Here is a 22,776-nt window from a genome sequence, read left to right on the forward strand (position 1 = left end):
CAGTGCTCGTCTTGGGACAAAAGCTGGATTAAATTATGTTTAACATCTCTCCCAGCATTATGATTCTATGATTTGAAGTCTCTTGTAATGAAGAGGCTGTTCAGCACTAGATACCATGCGTATAAACTGCAATAGACTGACAAAGCAGTACTATTTAAAAAAAAACATACAGGAGAAAAAAACAATTAAATGCTCTTGATGCATTGCACCCCCAATGTATCATAGTTAAGGTAACACTAATACAGAAAATCCAACAGCAACCATTTATGTAGATCACATCAAAACACAGCACAGCTTTTCAAGGCATTACATGTCTCTTAAGATCAGGTGCTCCCAAGCAGATGATTGTTCAGTTTGCAAGCTGAAAATTAAATCATCCACATAGATAAACATCGGAAAACCTTTCAGTTTTAACTAGCATTTTCTTTTCACTAGCGAAGAATCAGAAGGAACTTCCCTCATGGCTCAAATAGCTTTACCCCAGACACACAGTCAGTTTTACTTACAGTAAGGGTCATTAGATTGAATTGCTGATGTACCAGGGAGGCCAAAGTGTTGCATCCTCATTCAGAGATCCTGTGCCACATTTAAAATATTTTGGGTACTGGCCTTGGGGCTATTATTAGAAATATCTGGTTGCTAGGGAAGGATTTGGTAATGACATGCACCAACCACAAAGCAGAAATATGATTTGCAAAAGAAGTTGGGAATGGGGAGGCTTAAAAGTAAGGGGGGGGGGGGGAACATACATGTCTTGTCCTTTCCTATAATTAAGAAGCAAATAAAAAACAAACTGAAATACAGCTGCACTCAGAACTTCCAGAAGATGTCACAAGCAGAGTACAACAATTATACTACTATACCCTTTTCCACTAAAAAAAAACTAAGTTTGGTCATTTGTGCTTTGGCAGAGGTGAAACTAGCATGTTTCTGCTGTTGAAAATAGTTGGGGGGGAGGCATTCTATTTGCCGATCAGAAAGGCAAAAAATTAAATCCTCTGGGTGCGAAGGGCCTGGCAGCACTGCTGGCCCTTCTAGAAAGTAGTTGCAGCCTTGGATAGGGGAGATTGGAGTCTGCCCCCCTCCCTGCTCACTTGCCCTTACAGCCTCACACTTGCTGAGCTGGAAATGGCTGGGTCCCTCCTTCCACCCATCCCCCCCTCAGCCCCTCCTCCAGAGTCAGTCAATGGCTACAACCAGTCACAGCTTTGCAAAAGTTTTGAGTGGAGCCAAGGTGCAGTTCCAACGCCAGGGCAGACCAGACTGCAGCCAAGAAACATGACCCTTTGCCCTGCTGTGAACTTTCAGCAAAGCGATTAGCCAGGTACCATCTGAACTGCCTGTGCTGGGGGAATGCGGCATTCTTCATGGGGTTTCAAGTGCACAGCAGGGAGAGGGATGGATTTCTCAGTCAGGTCAGGGGTGCACAAGGGGCAATTCACCACCATTGCCTTTTCTGTGGGGTGCCATCAAGGGAGGGGAAGTGGTGCAAGAAGAAGATCTCTGCTCAATATTTGAAGGAGGTCCCCACACGTCTCTGGGTCATCTGTTGAGTAGAAAGGAGTTGCATGCCCATCGGACTCAGAGGACGGTCTCTGTGCTTCCATAGACACAGCACCCCAGGGAGGCAGAGGCAGCAACAAGTTAAAATGTTAAGAAAAGGACATACAGTGCAGGAGTAGTATGTAGTGCAAGTGGAGGACCAGGGGAGTAGGAACTATTGCTTGGTCAATCAGAGAAGACTTAAGGGAACTTGTAGGGGCAATCCTTGGTAAAGGAGTGCTGCCTCTTCCCCAGGGGACATCACAGGGCTGGGAGTGTGTGTGAGAGGGAAGGGCTGTACCCTGGCCAAGAGAAGCAAGTGAAGATGTGGGCACTAGGACCACCGTGGAGCAGAAGAGACTAACAAATATAGTTTAGAAAAGGAAAAAGAAGAAAAAGGAAGAAAAAGGAAGAAAAATTCTCAGCCTAGCTTGGAGCTAGATCCAAGCCCTGCTCTTCCTGCTTAGGCAGGAGACGAGCTGGGGCAGAAATGCATGCCCAGTCCCCCACAGGAAGTGGCAACAAAATTAGTTCCTGCCTCCCTGAGAATGGATTGGGAAATCACCCAATTAGGATGCCCGAGGTCGCCTCCAGGAGAACAATATAAGAACAGTCAGGCAAGGTAACTCTATCACAGTAGGCCATGTCGGGATGGCAAGAAAATCTTCATTTGAATGTAGGAAACAGATATTCACAGTATCAATTCTAAACAGAGCTAACAGCCTTCTAAATCCACTGACATCAATGAGCTTAGAGGAGTGCAATATTTTAATATAACTGGGAAACCCTCTGGGGGTGGGCAGTATGTATAAACAAACAAACAATTCCAGGTCTTAATCATACCAGTTTCAGCTCATGAGTTTGCTCATCCTCCAATATGATATATGCCATCATAGGCCAACAATGGCCTTCTAGAATCACTAGAATCAAGACAATGGTTAGTGAATACCACACAGACACAGATATGTATCCAGGCAGGAAGCAATCAAATGGATTAAAATGCCAGGCAACTGCTATGCAGATGCCCTCACTAATGGATTATGCTGGGGGTGAAATATAGACAACTGGGGAAGACAATGGCAAACTACCTCACAAACATAGTCTACCAGTAAACGTTATGATGTGTTGTCACCCCAGGGATCAGTAATTTACCTTTTTACAGGTAAAATAAATCATTTACTTGGCATAGCCAAGAAGAAACAGACAACTACGAAGCTAGCATTCCTAAGTTTCTTTTCAGGACTCATCAACTGGATTACGTCCTTAGCTACTGGATCCAAAACCTGAAAGTTTTTTAAGAAATGAAGAGAAATGGAAATAGTTTAGGAAAAAATTTTCAAAATACATGAACCCTTTACATCTGCATTTCACCATAAAACATGCCCCTCTATCAGAACATATTCTCTTGGGGCACTTATTCAGGTCACACCTGCAGAGACTCATAAGCAAAGCTCACCCAAACTGCATGACTCTCACTTTGCAGAAAAAGGCAAAAGCAAGGGAGAAGGAGAAGGAAACCTAAATAGCTGAGGGTACTGGAACATTAACCTCTACCTGCCAAAAACACACGGATTAATTTTTTTAAAAAAATCCTTTTAATTATATCAAAACTTGATGAAAACCTTTGCAAAAAAAAAACCCGCAGCCAAGATCAGTTACAAGGAAAGGTATCTACAGCTTATCTACAATCACCCAAACTTCCTTTTTTAATTTATTGCATACTATTACTGGTTTTAGATTATTATATGTTTGTATTTTACATTTCCAATATTTGCCAATACTTCAAGCTGAATAATAAAAATTGTGGTATAGTAAAAACATTACTCACCAGGTAGTACGCAATATTGTTTTCTTTATGATTTATGCATGCTTTACAGCAAGTCCAATGAAGATGACTAAAATTGCCTCCCTTCTACGGAACTGTGTCATGAGCCAGCCCCTGGATACGGAGGACTCTGATGAAAAACCTGACAACATGGTGCAGCCAGAGTTGGCTGCTCTTGATGAAGATCAGGCAGCAGGGCAAACTCCCAGCCCTTCCCCGCCTGTTGACATAACAGGTGAAGGAGCCTGCAGATCCTCCTAGGGAACCCAGTAATGAGTCAGCTGTGCACAGGAGGCTGAAGCAGAGGCAGCTGCTGCAGAAGCAAAGGAGGAGTGCTCGTATTGCAGCAAGATTGAACTATCTGCAACTGATGAGCATTAACTCCTTGCAGAATCCCAACCCCTTGGACAAAGCTTTCTATATAAGCCTTGGTGTGAGCTTGCTTCTGCCTGGCTGCAAAAAGTCCATTACCTGTCACTGTGTGCCTGGTTCATCGCTGATCCCCAGACTGTTTATCAATTCTCCTGTACCACGACCTGCGGACTGTTATCTGACTATGCCTTGCCTGCCAACTGCCTCGACCCACTGGACTGTTATCTGACTACATTTTGCCTGCCGCCTGCCTTGACCAATTGAACTACTATCAGACTGCTTTTGCCTGCTGCCCATTTGGCCCCACAAGGCCAGACCTGACCACGCCTGCCTGCCAGCAGCACAAACTGTATCTAATGCTTGCCTTTGGTATCTGGTGGATCTGATAGACAATTTCTTAGGAAGTTCAGAAAAATGTACATTTTATACAACACATTAATTATTCTAACATCTCTGTGTGTTAAACAGAAGAATTTTTTCCCCTTATATTCCGTACACGAACTGTGCTTTGTTGCTTCATTTAAACACACAAAAATAAAACCAACCATTTCACATTTAGGTCACATGAAGAGTTTTAATGCTATTAATGTCTTTTGTTAGAAAAGTCATTACCATCTGCCAAACAACGTCTGTTTGTTCTATGGATCTTCTTCTACAAGGTCAACATTATAGCTATGTAAAGCAGAACATTAAGATAATATGTGAATCAATTTTTAAAAAATTGTCAAGCTATTCTTTATGGATGAATGCCTTCAATGGAACAGGAAAGATTCATTAATTAAAATAATTGTTCCCTTCTGGCTCAGAGTAGAGGAAAATTAATTACGTGTTACACTACTACAGATGAGAGAATCATATAACATTTTGTATTTCTCCCTGGTTACTTTATATGACAGGAGCCTGGTAAAACTTATCAGATTTTGACTTTGATTAAAGAATCAAGCCAGAACATCACAGATGTCTCTGGGACATGAAAGATGGACAGACAGGTGCAAGAAGCAAAAGTTATCACTAACATTTTACAGTTTTCCAGCCATCAGCTGTGTCTACATTTGAATGTTAGATCTGACACATCTGGACAACTTTTGTGTTAAGTATACCATATCTTCTGATTTTAAAAAAAAGTCTACAAAACATAAAAGTATCAAATGCTGCTGAAAATACAAACAAGTTAACTAGAGTTGTCAGCATTTGATCCCAAGACACAAGCTCCTAAAATTTCCTGTTTGCAAGCACTGAAATGTTCATAGTGCTGGATCAACAGCCCAATCTTTTCCCCAGGTTTATGAAGGACAAGGAGAAACCACATTTCATTGTTGGCAAAGGGAGTCTTCTATTAGGCAAACTAGAATTAAAAAAGAACAGAGCCTTAAAACCTTTAATCAAGAATATGGGTGAAAGTGTGTGTCCTAAATTTAGGATTGATCGGAAAAGAACCCTCTATACATTCGTTTAAAAAGCTCCAAGTGTTGAATATACATCCTTGTTGGGGCTTTTTGTATGATGGTACTCACTAATACTGAAAAGCAGCACTTTTGGGGAGGGTCCCACGTCCTGAACCTCTTTGCCCTGGCCCACACCACTTTACCAAAGAAAACCAGAATTAATAATCAGAAACAGTTTAGCTGAGTTTTCCAGACAGAGCGGGGAATTGGCGACCAGCGTTATATATGTACTCTAGTACTATTTTCCCCCAAATAAAGACGGTTCTATGTCATTTGGAAAGGGAACAAAAACAAAGAGGGAAAGAAAGAAACAACTGCGAGTGAGAAAGAGCATAAGATATTTCAATCAGTAACGTTTGGTGTTAAAGAACCTGTGCAAGGACTGAGTCATTGCTGAACTATGGGGTGATATCCCATCACAGTGTTCACTAGGGAGATATATTTACAGAATGGTTTTGTCATTGTCTTCCCTAATGGTCTACACCAGGGGTCTGCAACCTGTGGCTCTCCAGATGTTTAAGGACTACAAATCCCATCAGCCCCTCCCAGCATGGCCAATAATGTATAATTGTTTGATTTTGTGGGACATTCAATGTCAGTAATTGAAATCACTGTCTGATTTTTTTTTGTGACTTTAAAATATGCATGTAACGAAACTTGTACACTGTTGCCAAGGGCCACTTGTCTTTGGGAGATGAATTGTCATGGCTGCCTGGGTTTAATAAATAATGTGATCCAGCTACCATATGTTCAATGCAACTTTCAAACATTCCCAGACTTTGCACAATCAATAAGGAGTGGGGGGAAAGTGTAAAAGGATCAAGACCTTGGGGGCACCCACACTGCTAAGGCCACTAGTTGAAGCCATACAGAGAAAACACTTATGCTCCAGGAGTGTAGAATCTAGGACAGTGGTGGTGAACCTATGGCACGCATGCCAGGGGTGGCACTCAGAATCCTCTTTGTGTGCACGCGCGCCATCGCCCCAGTTTGGCCACTTGGCAGTGGCATAGCACCAAGGGGGCGAGGGATGCATGATGCACTGGGCATGCGCCCCTGCGGGGGTGTGGCAAGGGCATTCCAGGGGGGTGACGGGGTGTTTCGGAGCATTCCGGGGACGTTCCAGGGCAGGGGCAGACGGGGGGGTAGCAGGGGCGCGGGGCGCACGCATGCCCTTGGCAGAGTTTCCCCTTGCTCCACCCCTGGCACTCAGTCTCTAAAAGGTTCGCCATCACAGATCTAGGAGCTCTCCCAGGGATCTGAGGAAGCTTTAAGAATAAATTTCTCACACTTTCCCCTTCCTTGGAATTTAAGAGCGCAAGAGCAAATACACAACCAGCCCTGCTCTGCAAGGAAACTTATGTCATGCTGGAGAAGGAGGTCACAAGTAGTAAGAGCTTTCTCCCCTTGTGCTGCAGGCAGTTTGAATCACTTATCCAAGTGATTCCTTCACAAGCACATGACTGATTGCATGAGACATTTCACTTTAAGCCAGAGTTTGAATACTTATTCAAATGTAATATTTTACACACGTTTGATGGTTTTCAAACTATCCTTGTGGAATAAAAAAAACATGCTAGAACTGAAAAGCCAAATGAGGTTTCATTTTTTAAAAAATTCTTAAGTATGATGCCAGATTTTGGCAAATCCCTGCTTATGGATCTTTCCCCCAACATAATGTAAGACAATTGTTTCAATTAAGACTTAGAACCAGTCAAGAAAGAGCCTCTCCCATTATGCACACTTATATCTACCGCAATTAGCTAATAAAATGATATACTATTAGCCTTCACATACCGCAATGCTAGCAGGACCACCATGTCAGTCTTTTTTCTTGATAATGCTTTGCCTTTTACGTAGTTTATCCTTTTCAAAATTCTCATGATTCATCCAGAGATATGCATACTGGTGAGGTATTCATTGTGTTGCCCAACATGTTTTCTATTTGATACCTCAAACACCAAGATCATTGGGTGGGTTACATTTGGAAGTATCAGACAAAGATTTCCAGTCTTAACAAGTACCTTCATTTCAAAATGAGCTTTCATTTAGTCTGATCTATGTAAACAAAGAATATACAAAGCTATTATACCTACCAGTCTGGTAAATAGAAAATGTAGGAATCATCACTTCACAGCTTTAATTCTGGAAAACAAAATTACACAAAAGCTATCAATGCATAGCATGTACCAACCTGTACATTTTGCTAGTTTTGGTCACACAGTAATTAAATCCTCAATACAGCATCCAGTTCAAAGGAATTAGCACACACACAAGATCTCTAAATGATCTCATCCTCAGAGACCCATTCAAAAGGAAAGAACTCATACTTCCTAGAAACTATCTGGTACAACATTCGTGGGAGGTAGGTTAAACTGACATGGCCCAAGTGGCTGGACATCTCCAAGCTTTCCTGGCTGAGGCAAATAGTTTATGACCCTTCCTGTCAGGCCCAGGAATAATCTTGGTTGCCCTGGTAAATGTTTTGCAGAGGGAGTGTGACTGTACAAATCTCCTGGACTTCTCAGTAGATTTCAATACCAACAGTCATGGTATCTTTCTGGACCAACAAATGTGGACTGAGATTGAGAAGGAATGTTTCAGAAGTTAGTACAGGGGATAAGATTGCCAGGCTCCCACCAGGGGCAGAGGTTCCCCTGCTTTGGGCCCCACAGTACCATTTAGCCCAGGGGTGGCAAACCTATGGCACTCCAGATGTTCATGGACTACAATTCCCATCAGCCCCTGCCAGCATGGCCAATTGGGGAGTGGGGAAACGAATCTGGTCAACCAGATAAGACTCCACTGCTCATGTGGAGGAGTGAGGAATGCTCTTAACCACTGCACCATGTTGGGAGGGAACAACAGGCAGTGACTTAGCCAGTTATTTGCCTAGGGCAGGGGTAGGGAACCTGCGGCTCTCCAGATGTTCAGGAACTACAATTCCCATCAGCTTCTGTCAGCATGGCCTAGGGTCTCTGCTTCGCATCTAAAACAAACTGCAAAGCTAGTGTAAGCCAATGTCTTGTTTTAGTATCTGCTTTACTGGCAATTTTTGGTTTTCAAATTATTTAAGACATCTTCACCAAGAAACTCAGAAAAGAAATCTCTCCTATACAGTGGGGAAAGAGATAGAAAATAATGAATGCATCGACAACAGCTCTTATTTCAACTTAAACCCAATCAAATCAAATTTCCTCTCATACAGATCTTCCATCCCAGCTTCTGTTATTTTCAAGGTCATTCTTTCTTAACAGATCACTTTATCAGAAGTGGAAGGCAAGAACAATTTTCATTATCTCTGATAATCAAAGGTGTACATCCATTGTGCCAAACAGCTTTGTCAGTTTGGTGCTCTGATACGTGTGCAAAAACTCAAAGCACATAAGCTAATGACAGAGACAGCTTTACTAGTTAGGACCCAGAAATGTGCTTCTTTTATATAATCTCCTGCATCTGTGACTCAATTATGGGGGAGTATTTACCATGGAAACTGCAGGGAAGATGTTTTGGCCATGACTGAGTGCACAAGAGTGTGCGTGTGTGTGGGGGGGGGGGGAGTCAACAGAACAAGACAAAAATTTTAATCACGATTCTCTCCACCTCCCAATAAAGGCAGCCAAAGTTCTTGTAATCTGAAGCTGTACCACTTGGCTTCGCAACACTCTGTTGATTTCAGAGCACTGTTTAATGACATGCGGATTCACCCACCCTCACCCCCAAAATCTCCCCCGAACCTCTTTTTCCTTTGATAGGCTACAAACTTCTCTTGGGAGAGAGAGAAGAACAGAGTTTCACCCTCTCTGTATGACTTCCATACTCTGTATGACGTCTACACCCACTCCCACCCCAGTCTTTGGGACAGCAACCTGCATTGGATCAACCATCAATGGGGAAAGGTCTCAGATGCTATTTACAGCACAGAGATTCTGTTATAAAGTCAAATGTTGTATAATGTTATGTCCCGAAGAGAGGAGTAGCAGCAGCGGAGAGGAGTAACAGTGGAGTAGCAGTGGAGAAGAGGAGTGAGACAGAAAGTGCTAAATGAGCTCTGGTTTTCTTTTTGAAAGGCTTTTTTCAAAGCCACATCTTGTTAACAGGGATTTTTAACAGAGGTTAACAGGGGTTTTCTTTTTTCTTTTCTTTGTCTTGGCCGTGTGCTTGTCCCAGGCTTCTGAGAGATAGGGCTTGCTATTAGCTGTGGTGCTCAGTCTCTGGAAGACTAACACCATACACAGTTGTTTTACTCAATAAGGACATATCTTTTGAGGGATGGTAGAAAGTACCTTGGAGTCTTGACAGGGGGACAGGGGTTCAACCATTAGGTCTGGTCCTTGGAGTGCAGTATACAGGGACTTGTCAAACAGGTAAGGGGGGCACTTTTGGGTTTGAGAAATTCTTATAGGAGTCCCTGACCTACTTAACTGGAAAATATGGCTGTTGGGGGAGTTGCTGCAGTTACTTGCAACAGATGTGGGATGTTTGGTTTTTTTGCCGGAGGATGTGTGTAGCAAGTGTAAGTTGGTTGCTCTCGTAGAAGAGACGGTCCAGAAGCTTAAGGAACAAGTATCTACGCTTCAAGACATTGGGAAAAAGGAAGATGCTAACTGAACTATTCGTAGTGTTTCATAACAGGTCACATTATTCTTTCCTTTTCTTTCTTTTTCTAAACTGAAGCAATTTTTCAATGCAATGATTGGGCATAAAACAGAGGGAAGTTAAAAAAACAAAGGGAAATTTTAAAAATTGACAGGTACCCTGTGAAAACTCAGTACTACCTGAAATACCCAATCCAGCCCAAATGCACTGTGTATACAGTTGAACAGTCCATCAGAAAGTGTCCCCTTTGAGACCATTCCACCTCATTTTTACAACATTCAAGACCAAACCTGATTCAAAAATGGGAGAAAAAGAATTCTTCATCTGAAACTTCAGCAACACATGGAAATGGAAAGGAGGAGTGATTGGAGTGCATCAACACAGGAAGGTTTCTTCTCTGGATGATACAATTGAGTCTTTTTTTTCTTTTGAAAAAGATGATCATGTCTCTGTCTCTATAGCAGTGGTGGCGAACCTTTGGCACCCCAGATGTTCATGGATTTCAATTCCCATCAGCCCCTGCCAGCATGGCCAATTGGCTGGGAATTGTAGTCCATGAACATCTGGAGTGCCATAGGGGCTGATGGGAATTGTAGTCCATGAACATCTGGAGTGCCATAGGTTCACCACCACAGTTCTATAGTATGTGGTTCCAAGAAGATCAGATTGAGGTCATCAGCTCAGATAGCAATGGTCTGCCAGCTAACAGCCTCTGCTCTATGACTAAATATCATGCTAATAAAACCATTTCGCTACAGATCTCCACAATCCCAAGCCCTAGGCTGGAGCATGTGCAATGTGGGGCGAAGAGGGAGCCCCAAGCTCCACCTGACCAAAGGTAGAACTTGGGGAGCAGAGCCAACAGTATAAAGCTAGAGGCTCAACTGCATCCTGGCCAGTCCGGCTGAGGCCAGGGATATCACTATCCCCCACTTCCATGTGGAGATCAGGGTGGAGCAAGTTAGCTCGCCAGCTCACCCCACTCCTGACCTCCAGTGTGTTGACTTTTAAACCCTGGTATGAGGAGATCAGGGTGGACCAAGACAAGCTGGCCCTGCCCTGAATTCCATGTAAAGACTTGGGGTGGGACAAACCCCACTCGCAGGCGTGCAACTGTGCCCAACCCCAAACTCCCCAGAATTTGGGACAGGGTGCAGTTGCGAGGGGGGCACTTCCCTGCTGTGTGCCCCTGGGAAATTACGCCTATGGTTTCAGCTTTCCCATGCCCCCTAGGTATCCCACTCTTTAAGATTATCAGAGGAGAAAACGACAGTGGAAAATGAAATATCCAACATAGAGAATGTGAAAATTCAGCCAACACACAAGCGTTCTGCAGTAAGGGCAAGATGAAAATTACAGGTTAATGGTAAATAGTATTCAAGGAGTTTTCTACTGCTTACTATAGTAGTAATTGAAATAAAGCAATCCAAAGTTAAATAGCAAAGATAATCACAGGTGTTAGCCTGACAGAACAGGGATTCAATGTTCACAAAATGCAATAATCAAACACATAATGTTTATGCTGAGATTTATTTAGCATTCTGGCTAAAAAGTACTTGCAAGTACAGAGCACTTGCATGTTTTAGATAACCTAGCACAAATGTGACAGCTGGTTCTGTCAGTAATGAATTTGTTGCAGGTTTCCGTGGCCCTGCTCTTTCTAATGCATCCATCACTTGGTACACAGCTGGTTTCTCTACATTTGTAGGATGTCATTATCAGGTTTAAGAGGTTATACTATACCTTCTCCAAGTTATGGTGTTCCCAGCTGTTGTTGTATAACCAATAAAAGGCAAATATAAACTATCTTGTGAACATCATTTTTTTAAAAAGGACATTTGTCACTAGAAGTCAAATTTCAACTTCACTGTCATGTACCATTTATTTTTAGTTCAGTCAGAACATAGGCATGGGCTCTTCTCCCAAGATTATGCCTGAAATATGATAAAAATACCCAAGGTACTTCAACCCAAAAGATACAAAAGTTCAATCCAAACTGTCTGTGTTTATAATCCTATTGATTAGTAATTTTTTCTTATGCTCCACTTTTCTGCAAATACAGTTTTTTCATGCAGGAAACAGGAAGCCATGTGCAGACCAATAAGCATGAGGAGGGTAAATGCTAGAATATATAACACAGTATGCAGACGGAGAAGCTATCGCTACTAGGGATATGTAACTCAAAAAAAAATTGGGCATTTTCCAGATCCAAATATCAAGTAGCTCAAAAATATTGATATTCCCATTTTCTGGATTCAAAGTACCAGCCTGGTATTCAGACCAGGTTTTTTTTTTTCAGGATTTCAATATTATTCAGAGTTGTTGCTTTTCAGGATTTCCACATGATTCAGCTCCACTATTCCTTATGAGGAATATTTCTGGAGGGGCTGCTTTTACAAAATTATACCAAATTTGCAGTGAAGCACATGGTGCTTCACTTTAAATAAACACTATTTATTTAAATAAACACTAACTTTCAAGTGAATTGGACCTCTCTTGGGCCCCTGAACAAGGTACCTCCATTGGTTGTTATGAGAAGAAGGAATTCCATAGTCAAAACACCATAGCAAGCAAAGTAACAAGCCTCTCAAAGCAGAAAGAACCAACAATCCCAAAGAACCTGCTGCCAACCGTTGTATCTTCAGTATCTTGAGTCTTGGCATGAACAGGCCACTCTGGGAGGTGTCTATTAAGGCCCCGAGATGTTCCATGTGTCTTGATAGTACCAGGGAACTATTGTCCAGATTTATTAAAAAGCCATGTAGTCTTAGCACTTCTTGGAGTCTGGTCACGTCTTGGATGGCCCGTAGTCTGGATTAAAATCTGACAAGTATATCATCTAAATATGGGTGGATGTGAATCCCCTGTTGACATACAGTAGTGATGGGGGCTAGAACAGTGGTGGCGAACCTTTTCGAGACCGAGTGCTCAAACTGCAACCCAAACCCCACTTATTTATTGCAAAGTGCCAACACGGCAATTTAACCTGAATGCTGAGGTTTAAGTTTAGAAAAAACGGTTGGCTCCGAGGCGTCTGTTACTCGGGAGTAAGCTTGGTGGTAGTCAGTGGGTTTGCTTTGAAGCAACCATACAACTCTTCCAGCGGGTGAATCACGACCCTAGGAAGGTTTGCTCAGAAGCAAACCCTATTGCCAGCAACCGAGCTTACTCCCAGGTAAAGGATCACACTTTAGTTCTTCGCATGAAAATCAGTGGGATTTAACAGCGCTTAACAGGGTTACCTACACTGCTTCCCCAAAACTAGGTCTTAGGTTTAATGCTAATAATCGAGCCCAGCGGCCCAGGCCAGCCTAGATTGGGGGGGGGGGGCGGGACTCTGTTTGCTCGTGCCCACAGAGAGGGCTCTGAGTGCCACCTCTGGCACCCGTTCCATAGGTTCGCCACCACTGGGCTAGAAGCACCTTGGAGAATACCCTTGGTGCCATTGCCAGGCTAAATGGTAGAGCCCTGTACTGGTAGTGGTCTCCTCCCACTGCAAAGCGCAGGAACCTGCAGTGAGGGGGTAGATCAGGATATCGAGAGAAGGTTTATTTCTGCCCAGTTCATGATCTGGTCCGCTTCCTTTTGAAGAAATCGTGATCTGGACCCTCCCTGGTGGTTTATGTAGGCCCTGGCCGCTATGTTGTCCGTTCTGATCAGGACATGCCGGCGAAAGATAAGATGTTTGAAATGTAGAAGGGCCAGAAAAATGGTTCGTGTCTCTAAGATGTTGATTGGGAGGGTCCTCTGAGACTTGGGCCAGAGGACCTGTGTTGCTTGCGACCCAAGGTTGGCTCCCCACCCTGTCAGTCTGGCATCGGTGAAAAACTGGACTCTGTCTCTGACTAGGTAGGTCTTGCCCTGGGTCAAATTGCATGGATTGGTCCACCATCTTAATTGGACTTTCAAGGATGGAGGAATTGTGATGTTTTTGTCTATTTTGTTTGTGATGTCCCACTGATACTGCCTCAAATTTTTTTGAAGAGGCCTTGCATGCATCCTTGCCCACTGGGTTGTGTCGATGGATGCTACCATCAGTCCTAGGATGCTCGCTAGACGCATCAGTGGCAGTTCTTCCTTGGAGATCAAGTGGATGACCTCTGATTGGATTTTTATCGCTTTGGCTCTTGGAAGGAAGAGACAGTTTAGATTTGTATCTACAATTGCACCCAGATGCTCCATTCTGCGTGTGGGTAGGAGGGAACTTTTGCTGATGTTTATTATGAAGCCAAATTGTTGCAGTGTGTTTTTTACTAGGTGGACATCCTCCTGGGCTTTCGTTTTGCTGTTTGACCGAATTAGAATGTCGTCCAAGTAAGGGTGGACGTGGATCCCTTTTTGTCTTAATTGGATTATGGGTGGCAGGAGGATTTTTGAGAATACTCAGGGCGCTGAGGCTAGCCCGAACGGTAATGCTTTGAACTGGAAATGTTCTCCGTCCACCGCAAAACAGAGAAATTTTCTGTGTGCTGGGTGTATTGGGATATGTAGGTAAGCCTCGGTCAGGTCTAAAGAAGTGAGGAAATCTCTTTCTTTTAAGGATGCTGCGATGGTATGCAGGGATTCCATTTTGAATTTTGCCAATTTTAGGTGCTGGGTTATGTACCTCAGATTCAGTATTGCCCTCCAGTCCCCTGATTTTTTGGGGACTGTGAAAAAAAAAGAGAATAGATACCTGCATGTCTGAATTCTACAGGAACAGGCTCTATGGCTTGGATTGAGAGCAGATGCTGAACCGCATTCAAAGTCCTGAGACGTTTTTTGGGAAGAAGACTGATTGGTAATGGGAAGAAACGGTGTTTGGGGAAGTGTAGGAATTCTATCATGTAACCTGACTGTACCACCTCCCTGGCCCAGGCACCTACGATTGGATGTTTCCATTGATCTTTGAAATGGGATAACCTGCCGCCTACCGGAACATGAGCATAGTCATTGTCTCTGGTTCTTGTCAGATTTGGGGAAGCGGTCACCTCTCCTGTAGGGTCTGAAGCCTCCTCTGCGTGGCATCGAACCTTGAAAGTATGGTGTTTGCCAGGTTGATCTGGTCCTGTCGTTACCTCGGGGGAAAGAGCGAAAGGCACAAAAGGAAAGAAAGGAACCTCTACTTGCTGTACCTTCCTGTCTAACAAAGCGGGGAAGTGTCTTCCTATCCTCCTTGTCCTTAACCAGGATCTGATCCAGTTCCTCCCCGAATAACTTCTCCCCCTGGAAGTGGTAACCAGATAGTGCAGTCTTGGAAACGGTGTCTGCCTTCCACGATTTTAGCCAGACCGTGCATCTGGCTGCGACGGAAGATGCCATGGATCTAGCTGCCATGGACAGGGCATCCAGTCTGCCAGAAAAGATGCCCCCATTCGCACTCTGTCAATGCCTTCCTTAATTGCCCTATGCTCTGGAGGGAGAAGCTCAGCAATTCTTTTAAGCCAAGCCAAAATAGCTCTGGCCACAGTGGCAGAAGGCAGGAGAGTTTTCATGGACATGGCCAGATAGTCATGTGCTCTTTTAAGATGCACGTCCGTTCTCCTGTCCTGAGCGTCCTTAATGGACCCATCTCCATCTCTAGATACCAGGCTACCAGATTGTATGGAAGCAACAGGGGCGTCCACTAAAGGAACTTGTAATAATTTATTTACGTAAGGAGGGAGCGTGTAAAGTTTCTTATACAGGGGGGAATGGCTTTGCTGGTTGTAGGATTCTGCCATTCTTTTCTTATGCGCTTTTCAAAAGCCTCAGGAATGGGGAAGCATGATCTATCAGTTCCATCCTGGGGAAAATAATCCTGATTTCCCTTAGGCCTGCCTTTTATGAGCTTGAGTTGCTGCTGATTTGGGACCTCCTCTGCCTCCGCAGAGTCTTGCAGATCTAATGCTGAGATAGTCTTGGAAATGAGGAAAGGTAAATCCTCCACCTTGAAAAATCTTGGGGTGTGATCTGCAGGTTCTACCTGACTCTCCTCAGTGTCAGAAAAACACTCCATTTCTTCCTGGCATTCTCGCTCACTAATGTCTTCCTCACTTTCCTCCCCGTGTTGCTGAGGGGCTAAATTAAATCTAGCCGGGCAGTTCTGTTCATGCACCGCAGTATGCTGCTGCTGATTAAGTTGCTGCACAATTAGATTGGCAAATTGAAGGGGAGAAAATGAACTCCAGGCTGTGGGACTGTCTGAGAACACAGGGTTGCTCTGCCCTCCCACTACTTGTGTACTGGTGGGGGGTTGTCCCATAGAGCCCGCTGCCCCTTCTATATTATTCACTTGCCTTGATTCAGAAGACTTTTTGTTGGCTTTTTTAGTCTTCTTTGGTTGGTCCTGGCCAACTGATGGGGACCCAGAACGTTTTGAGCCAGCGCCCTTTTTTGTTTGGGTCTGTTGGTCCACCGATTTACAGCCCCCTGAGTTGGGTGGCAGACGGTCGGACATGGCGGTTGAATGTTCTGAGGGGGCATTTCCAACTGGCCCCGGCTGGGGAGTGGAAGCCCTGGCTGCTGCTGCCCGCGTAGACTCTGCCACGTCGTTACTTACTCCCCATCTGAGAAACCTGAGGGATAAGATTACAAACCTAGCGGGTCTCCATCTAGCAAAAATGGCCCTTGTAACAAATAAAATATGGTTAAATGGACTAAACAAATTTAAAAATGCCACGGACTTTACATTTGTCTCTAAACAAGGGTGCAGTGTAATTGATTATTTTTTGATCCCCCCAGGTTTGCTCCAGCATATTGAGGATTTTGAAGTTGGGAATTATTTCTTAAGTGACCATCTCCCTATTATCCTTACTCTTAACTATTCTCCCTTGCCGGAGATAAATTTGAATACAAGTCAAGGATTGCATAGGAAAATAACTTGGTCAAGTATTATTAATCATGAAATGACAATTTTTCTGCACTCCCCTACAATACAAGCAAATAAACAGATGATTATGAATGCTAAATCACCCTCTGACGGGGTAAACTTATATAACCAAATACAACAGGAAATTACTAATCATTTTGCACATTTATCAGTAGTAGTAACATCTCCTCAAAACAGACCAAGAACCTGGTTTGATAAAGAATCTATAGAAATAAATAAAACAAATAAGGCTACTTTATAACCTATTCCGTCAGAATAGGGACCCCAAGGTTATACAATCATTTAACATCCTTGAAAAACATTCTAAATAACTTGATAAAGATAAAATCACAACAAAATCTAGAGTATGAATGGGAGGGGCTATTTCGTAGCTTGCATTCCAAAGACCCTAATCAATTATGGAGATGTGTTAATAAATCCCTCTTGTTGAAACATGCCCCTCAATATTGTATCTCTCCGGAAACATGGTTTGCCTACTTTAACCAGAGTATTTAATGATAGCAGCATACCAGCGAGTGCAGACATCAATTTAGAAAACATCCCACACTGGTCGCCTGTATCTCCTCAAGAGATAGAATTTTTCTAATAAAAGATCTGAAATATGGCAAATCTCCAGGCCCTGATTTTAATTACTTCTGAACTGGATTAAATCCAACATAAGCTGGTGGTCACAACTCCTGTCTTCTGTTTTTACCCAGGTAAATTCAACAGGAAAAATACCAAAAACATGGCTCGGCGATAATAGTTCCAATCTATAAACAAGGTGACTATCAGGGACCCTGTTAACTATCTCCCCATCAAGCCTGCTGTCTGTAGTGGAGCAAATTATATGCTAGGTTTCTCCACCTTAAACTAAACAGGTGGATTCAAGAGCAAGAGGTCATAGGACACGAACAAATAGGTTTTTCCAAAGGAAAATCTACTTATGACCACGCAATAGTCCTGGCCCACCTTGCCCAAAACAGTTAAAACAATGATCAGGCAAGCTCTATGTTGCTTTTTTTTAAAAAGCCTTTGATTCACTATCTAGAGACTTGTTATGGAAGAAAATGGAGGATTTGAACATCGACCCCAGACTGCTTTTTTTAATCAGGCAATTACACACTAACACCTCTTTGCCGGGTAAAATGCACTCAGGAGGGCATTGACCAATAATATCTTAAGCAACAAAGGGGTGAAACAGGGGTGTATAATTGCTCCGACCTTGTTTAACATATACTTAAGGGACTTACCACTGGAACTTGGGGATATTGATGGACACAGCCCCAAACTGGGAAATACACATTTACCGGCGCTTCTTTATGCAGATGATACTATTATAATGTCATACACTAGGGTAGGCCTGTTACGTTCAATGAACAGATGCTACAGTTACTGTAAATTAAACAAGCTGGAACTTAACTTTGATAAATCAAAAGTTATGGTGTTTGCTAGATCATGGAAAAACAACCCTGGAAAGTAGCGACAAAAGAAATTGAACAAGTCAAGAAATACAAATACTTAGGTATTTTGTTCACTTATAATCTTTCTTGGACAGCCCATGTCAAAACGGCATCAGTAAAAGCTACTCCAACTGTAAACGCTTTGAGTGAATTTCTTTCTTTTCCACCAAAGGACACCAATACATTCCAGCAGTAATCAAGGCATTCAATGCAAAAGTAGTTCCACAGCTACTCTATGGCTTTCCAGTCCTTTTCTTAGCCCAAAACACCAGTCTAAACACTCTACACTCCTAGAATTTCTGCATAGGATTATGGGTTTCCCCAATTGCGTGTCTTATGCAGCCTTCGCATTGAACTAGGGCCTATGTTCCTTAACTACCTTGGCTTGGATTAGAGCAACTATATACTGGTTAAAAATCCACCATCATTCCAAGCCAGGCAGTTTCACATGCTTATTGCTCTCTGAACTTAACACTTCAAACTGGCATGATAAAATAGTTGATAAGATTACAGAAATTGGCATATCTATGGATGAAATATCAATGTTATCTTATCTAGAGGTAAAAAAAATTGTTAAAAGAAAAATTCCTTGAATGGGATTATCAAAGATCTTTAATAGCAGCAAATTCAACTTGCTCACCTCTAAATCAATCACTAGTTGAAGCAAAGGGTTGTATGTCTCATTATTTACTTTATATGATTAATTTTAGATTGAGACGTGCATTCTCTTTAGCAAGATTCAATATTTTGCCATCTGCTCTACTCGAGGGTCGATTCCAAAAAATACCAAAGACCGAAAGATTATGCCCTTGCAACAGCATACAAGTAGAAACACTAGAGCATATCATGTTTCACTGTCCAAATAGGGAATGCTTAAGGTATAAGTATCGACCATTGTTTACATCTTTTAATGTAGATATGACAGATGATCAAAGGATAAAGTATTTCCTGGACGGATCAAATCAGGATTTTTCTGAATTAGTTGCCAAGTTTCTGTTGGATATAATTGGCACATCTGCTAAGGGAGATTTTTATATTAAATGATGGTTATTTGAGTTGTAACTATGTTATTCTGGTTGTAAAACGTTTCTGGTTACAAATTGTTTTACTGTATGATGCCAATAAAGGCTTTGTGTGTGTGTGTGACTCTGCCACGTTTGGGGCAAAAACCTCCCTTATGGGAGAGAAGCTGCTGTCTGCCATTGTGTTGCAGTCGGAGAAAACAGCCACAAACCGCCTCAGTAATGTGCTCTGCTAGGCAGGAGCACCGCCGCAATACTCTCCTCAAGAAAGCGGCGTTCAAAATGGCGGGAAAACAATCCTTCGCCGTGAGGAGAATGAAAATTCCTCCCCTTTTCCAATTGTCAGCTCTTCTCTAAGTCAAAAAACGGAGGGAAAGGTGGAAGAAAGGAGGGGGAACACAGACAAACAAAACTAGAGGGAAAAAGACACACGGGAAAAAACAATTTAAGTCTTCTTTGAAATTAAAACACGGAGCTCTGAAAGTGTCCGTGCACTCCTTACAGAGGCAGGAAGTAACTGGGGACTTCAACCTTCCAAGAGGTCACACGGGAAGTGATTCGTTTTAACTATGTCCTGCCTCCTGAAAGCAGAGCACAGGAATACCCATTAGAGACTTCCTACGTCTCCAGGAGAATCAGGATGTGCAGATATGCCTCTGTCAGATCCAGCAACGTTAGGTGGTCCCCTGGATATTCTCTATAATGAATCGCATGGTCTCCATCTTGAACCTGTGCAGATGAATGTGCTTGTTGATATGCCTCAGATTCAAGATGGCTCACCACTCATTGTTCTTTTTTGGCAGTGAAAAAATGGGTGAAAAAATGGGAGTAGATCCCTGAGGACCTCTCCAGAAATGGCACTGGCTCTATCACTTTGATGGCCAACAGATGTTGGATGGCATCATCTGTTTGTTTGGCCTTGTCCAGTGTGGAATGTCAAGGGAAGACTTGGAAGCGTGGTTTTGGTATTTTGGCGAACTCTAAGAAGTAGCCAGAGATGGTCCACTGGTCGACGTGGTCGCCTACCCAGGAGTACTGAAACTGTTGTAGACGTCCACCGATCGGAATGTGTTGGTAGTCAGGTCCTGTTGGGTCTGTCCGCTCGAAAGGGCTGACCAGGTTTTCTGGAGGCACGAAAGTTGGAAGGATGAAAGGAATTGTTGTTACTGAAGTTGTTGCATTTGCAAAATGGTTGCTGTTGCTGCCAGCCTCTGCCATCTCTGGAAGCCTGCGAAAGAGTGCAGTTAGACCTAAAGGTGGAGTATGGTCTAAAACTGGAGGAGCCCTGGTCCATCCTAAGTATTTAGGCATGGCTTTTTTCTTATCCTTTGACTCAACAAGGACCGAGTCCAACTGCTGACCAAAAAGCCTAGCCCCATGGAAGTCATAACCGGCCACTACTTGCTTGGAGTGCCTTCTTGCAACCACTGCTAGGGCCATACTTCTAACCACCATCCTCAAGGCATTGAAGGTGGAATCTGCTAAATAGGAGACAGCCGAGAGGACCCTATCCAAGCCCTTCCTTACTCCCTGATCCTCAGGGGGAATCATATTGAGAAGTCTTCTAAGCCAGAGTATAACCGCCCTTGCTATGGTAGAGGAAGGAGCCAATACCTTGGTAGCCAAGGCCAGGTGTTCATGGGCCCTTTTCAAAATGACCTCTGAATGGCAGTCCACAGGATATTTAAGGGTCCCAATTCAAAACTGCCTCCTCTAGCTCCCCAACACTTAAAAAGGGATAGCTACTCTTACCAGACACGAAACAATGACAAAGACACACAAGTAGACGGTCACAAACAGCAAGAATAAAGAGAAAACCAAAACTGGCTATGGAGCCAGAGAAAGTATTGCTCTCCCTGATGAGGCAGGAAAAATACTGGAGCACAAGATGGACGTCCAAGCCTTCCACAGGAAGTAGCAAGTTTCTGCCTCCCTGAGAAAGGATTGGGAAATCACCCATTCAAGATGCCCTCAGTCGCCTCCAGGAGAAACAAGTAGCCAAACAACCACAGAAGGCTCAGACTCAAGATCTGTGATTTTGCGATTGTGTGTTTGGAGCAGTAGCAGCAACCAAATGGGGAATGCTGGGAGGGAAACAAGGGAGCCAGCAGCAGAACGGGTGGAGAGTGGGCAGAGAAATGGAAGAACATACCGCTCTGTGGGAGGGAAAAGGTGGGAAGAAAAAGAAAAAAGAACCCAAGGCAGGCATAATGCACTTGTTCAAGTATGAATTCCCAGAGAATTAGAGGAAAAGGTTGGAGTTTGCCTGTACCGAGAAAATCCATCCTTTCATTCATCAAAAGTGCAGCAAGTTGCAACAGCTATATAAATTAAAATCAGACTTGGATAGTGTTGCGAATCTGTTGCATAATTGAAAATTTTCCCCAAGGTGGAGGTGGGCTTGCCTCGAGGAGAAGCCCTGTGCACAAATGGCCTTATACCTCCTAAATTTCAGCTAGAGAAACTTACCCCATCCTCTCAGCCACGTACAGAATACCTTCTCTTTCACAAACACACCATTAAAATCTGTTGTACACAGAGTAATTGGAGTTATGTTAGCTTCAGCTGGATTCCTTTATCGAAGCCCATGACTCCACAAAAACTTGCAAACAGTAATTAAGACCATCAATGACAATTCTGATGGAACAATTATTAGTTCATTTGGCCCATACATCTATCACCTGAAAAAATTCTTAGCCCTTGAGAAAAACAGAAATCTTCTATTTTTCACTTAAACTTTATTTTAAATGTATATATGAAAAATATTTTAGGAATGCTCATGGCAACCGCTACCCTTTTTTAAAGTACCTACTGCCTCAATAAAGTTGGGATTTCTGTACTCAAATGTTAATAAGTAGAATTGATGATTTATAAAGCATTAAAAGCATTTTATATACAGTAATCCTTATGACATCCCAGTAAAGAAAGGCAAAATTATCTCCGTATTGTAGATTGGGCAGGGGAGAAAGTGATTGGGGGAGGAGTGACAGGTATTCTTGCTGACAAAGAGTGACATGTCTAGCTGTGTTGAGGACAGATCTCATGGATCGTAACCTGTCTGCTATGCAACAAAACTCAGGCTGATGTCAATCTACTTTAGTCACCTCATGGCTTACTTGCATGGCAGGTGGATCAGGATCTGTGCAATCCATTCCCATAGGTATCAAGAACATCATTCTGAAAGGGGCCTGTACAACCTCACAAGCTGACTACAACCACCAGCACACAGAACGTATGGAATTCATGACTCATACCATTAATGAAGGTTATCGTGATTTGCTAATTGCCTTTCCAGAGTAGGAAAGATGGGATGCACAAGATGTTGCCTGGATGTGATCTACCAACATTTTTAGACACTGACAATATTATATAAATGGATTGACTAATACCTATCATTTAAACATTAAACATTTTACATCACTAATATTACCATATCTTAACAGATAAAGCTACTCAAGCATTACATGCAGCACAGAAGCTGGGGGTGGGAGGTAGATGCCTCTTGCCAATCTTTGTACTAGTTTATGATGAAGCAAGAAGATAGTGGATGATCGTGAGTTGTAATTAATCAACATTTATCCAAATTAATCCTCTTCACCTGATATCAGGAAATATTACTGCAGAACACACATCACTTATGGAATGAGCTGAAATTTAAACAATGCAGCACTAGAAATTA

General features: G+C 42.9%; 1 protein-coding gene across 4 annotated transcripts in view; it reads right to left on the bottom strand.

Moving 5' to 3' along the window:
* TIAM1 (TIAM Rac1 associated GEF 1) overlaps positions 1-22,776 on the bottom strand; it is a 237,403-nt gene that overhangs the window by 181,791 nt on the left and 32,836 nt on the right. For 3 of the 4 annotated variants that reach the window (XM_048492826.1, XM_048492822.1, XM_048492823.1), the window contains exon 2: positions 7,281-7,329. The exons of the other annotated variant lie outside the window; for it this stretch is intronic. The gene's annotated coding sequence lies outside the window, so the exon portion shown is untranslated. The remainder of the gene's footprint in view (positions 1-7,280; positions 7,330-22,776) is intronic. 4 annotated transcript variants of the gene reach the window in all.

Source organism: Sphaerodactylus townsendi, linkage group LG04 (genome assembly GCF_021028975.2).
Source record: "Sphaerodactylus townsendi isolate TG3544 linkage group LG04, MPM_Stown_v2.3, whole genome shotgun sequence".
Classification (NCBI taxonomy): domain Eukaryota; kingdom Metazoa; phylum Chordata; class Lepidosauria; order Squamata; family Sphaerodactylidae; genus Sphaerodactylus; species Sphaerodactylus townsendi.